Source organism: Penaeus japonicus, unplaced genomic scaffold (assembly GCF_977035675.1).
Source record: "Penaeus japonicus unplaced genomic scaffold, GWHDUDI00000001_assembly GWHDUDI00000027, whole genome shotgun sequence".
Taxonomy (NCBI): Eukaryota; Metazoa; Arthropoda; class Malacostraca; order Decapoda; family Penaeidae; genus Penaeus; species Penaeus japonicus.
The window spans coordinates 27,039,227-27,041,726 of record NW_028234429.1 but is presented as its reverse complement, the minus strand read 5'-3'; the positions used below and the strand labels follow the sequence as shown (position 1 = coordinate 27,041,726).

The following is a 2,500-nucleotide window of genomic DNA, read 5'->3' as shown; positions in this document are numbered from 1 at the left end:
TACGCTACACGACCCGCTAAAACAGTTGTCTAACCAGATGCCTTATGAGACATTATGGAATTTTACCTATTTACTCTTAGCAGATCAGTGGTAGCGAGGTTTTACAGACAATTAATAAATAAATAAATAAATAAAATACATATATACACACATACATATACACATATAGATAGACACACACGGACGCACGCATGCATGCACGCGCACACACACGCACACACACACACATAAATATATATATATATATATATATATATATATATATAAATGAATGAATAAATATCTATCTATCTACCTATCTACCTATTATATGCATATATTTAAATATACACACATTTATATATATATATATATATATATATATATATATATATATATATATATATATATATACACTCTCTCTCTCTCACTCTATATTGTTTTCACTTTTACTCTCTCTCTTCTCTTTCTCATCCTCTCACTCTATATCTACCTATTTCTTCTTCCATCTCTCTCTCTTCCCTTTTCCTCTCTCTCTCTTTTCCCTCTTCCTCTCTCTCTTATTTCCCTCTTCCTCTCTCTTTTTCCCTCTTCCTCTCTCTCTCTTCCTCCCTCCCTCCAAAGTTGATGCTCGTCTTTTAGAATATCAAAGACATGACATTACATTCTACCTCTATACAGATGGACATGAGATGTATTTAATATAAAATAACACCAGTACGTACCTTCTTTGTGTTGCCACAGTGGTGATTTCGCTAAAATAGGCTTTTTCATTCCGTCCATGTCGCAGAGGAGCTCTTACCCTGATAAAGCTGTTTATTCACTTTGTCCGATTACAATGAGGAGATATATTTTTTGTTTATTATCTACATTATATACGCATATGTATTGAAATTTAATCGATTTTTAACAATTATTTTAAGATTCACGATATTTGTTATTATCAAAATGCATATTAAATTATCAGAGTTAATATTCACATTTGTTTTAATAAATATATAATATTCTTTTATTTTTTATTTTTTTTAGGCGTCCTCATGGCTTATTTCTTTGTTTTCTAGGTATAGAATTATCTACAGATATTGTCTCCTGGGTATAGGATTATTAACAAAATATACATTGTATTGCTTTTGAAAATAAAACAACAATAGACACGCAATGTGCTCCAGCAACCGAACTTCAGGCTAGTTTTGGGCGGAGCTTAAACGATGACGTCAAAAGCGTAACGCGTCGCCAACAACCCCGAACGCCCCTCCCAGAAGTTCGAAAACATAGAACGCGTTACCTGTTTTGTACTCTACAAAAGAAGCCTTAAATAACGCAAGGTCACAGAGAGTTGTTCTGGTGCAGATATCGTGTCCCTTAACTGTGTGTTTTCTTTCTGGATGAGGGGGGCCACCAAATTTAACAATTTATCAAAATTTTGCCAGTTCATTCTATGGAAACCATAAAACACACTGTCATCACCCACTCGCGTTTCTTGAATTAACTTGTGATACACACTTCGGTATTTTTTCTGTAGCCATGGTTTCATCCATAGTATCTTTCTACTTTTCTTGCTCTTTTTATATTCTCTATACTTGTGGAAACACTTAAGTGTAGCAAGAGTGAGGGAGATGAGCGCAGGATCCATCGTAAACTACTGATGAGGGACTGCGGACACGATTTGTTTTGATGCCGCGATCCAGTGGACTTGGCCGATGGTTCTTTTCGTAGTTTAACCAAAACGAATGGGTGGGTGGGCTCCAACCCACTGATAATCATTGGATTCCAACGAAATCTATGGGCAGTCTAACCGTAGCTTTATTGAATTAGAGAAACTCGCCATTAACATACTCTTCCTCTGGAAAGACCTTCTCTCTCGTGGGAAAGAAACATCACAAGTCGCCTGCTCGAGTCAGTCGATCATCGGGAGTGGGTTCATTTCACCGTGAACTCACCCCCCCCCCTTCTCCCCCTACTCTACTCTCCGCTACCCCCCTCTCTCTCTCCCTTTCCCTACCCTCTGTCCTTCCCTTCCCCCTACAACCACTCCTCCCCTTCCTTCTTTCCGTTCTCCTCCCTCCCCACTCTTGGCTGACGAATGGATTCATGTTTTATTCTCTGTCATCTGCAAACATTGTTACTCCTGGGATGTGTATGTGAAGGTTACAAAACAAATACATAAGGATATATTTGCATTTACGTGTGGGTGGTGAGTGGGAGTTGTGTGCGCGTGATGGAGATGGGGCTGTGTGTTCGTGATTTTGTTTGTAGATTTGTGTATGTTTGAACCTTGTCTTTATATATTTGGGCTTGTTTTCGCATACGTAAGTTTATGTGTGTATGTTTTAAGTGCATGCGTGTACGTGTGTGTCTGCATGTGTGTGTCTATACTGTTCTGCGTGTTCGTGTGTTCGTACTGAAGCTTAAATCATTCAGACTCCCATCAATAAGGCTCATAAACTCACATAAGACATGGAACAAAAAGAAAACAATATAATCAAGACCCACACACACTTAAGAAAGCTCACATCCCGGC

General features: G+C 38.1%; 1 long non-coding RNA gene across 2 annotated transcripts in view; it reads right to left on the bottom strand.

Moving 5' to 3' along the window:
* Nucleotides 1–906, bottom strand: part of LOC122253045 (uncharacterized) — a 3,179-nt gene extending 2,273 nt beyond the window's left edge. Inside the window, exon 1 of one of the 2 annotated variants that reach the window (XR_015192411.1) lies at nt 705–906. This is a non-coding gene — a long non-coding RNA (uncharacterized LOC122253045). The remainder of the gene's footprint in view (nt 1–704) is intronic. The other variant, XR_015192410.1, reaches the window with a different exon arrangement.
* Between the last annotated feature and the right edge of the window lie 1,594 nt (nt 907–2,500).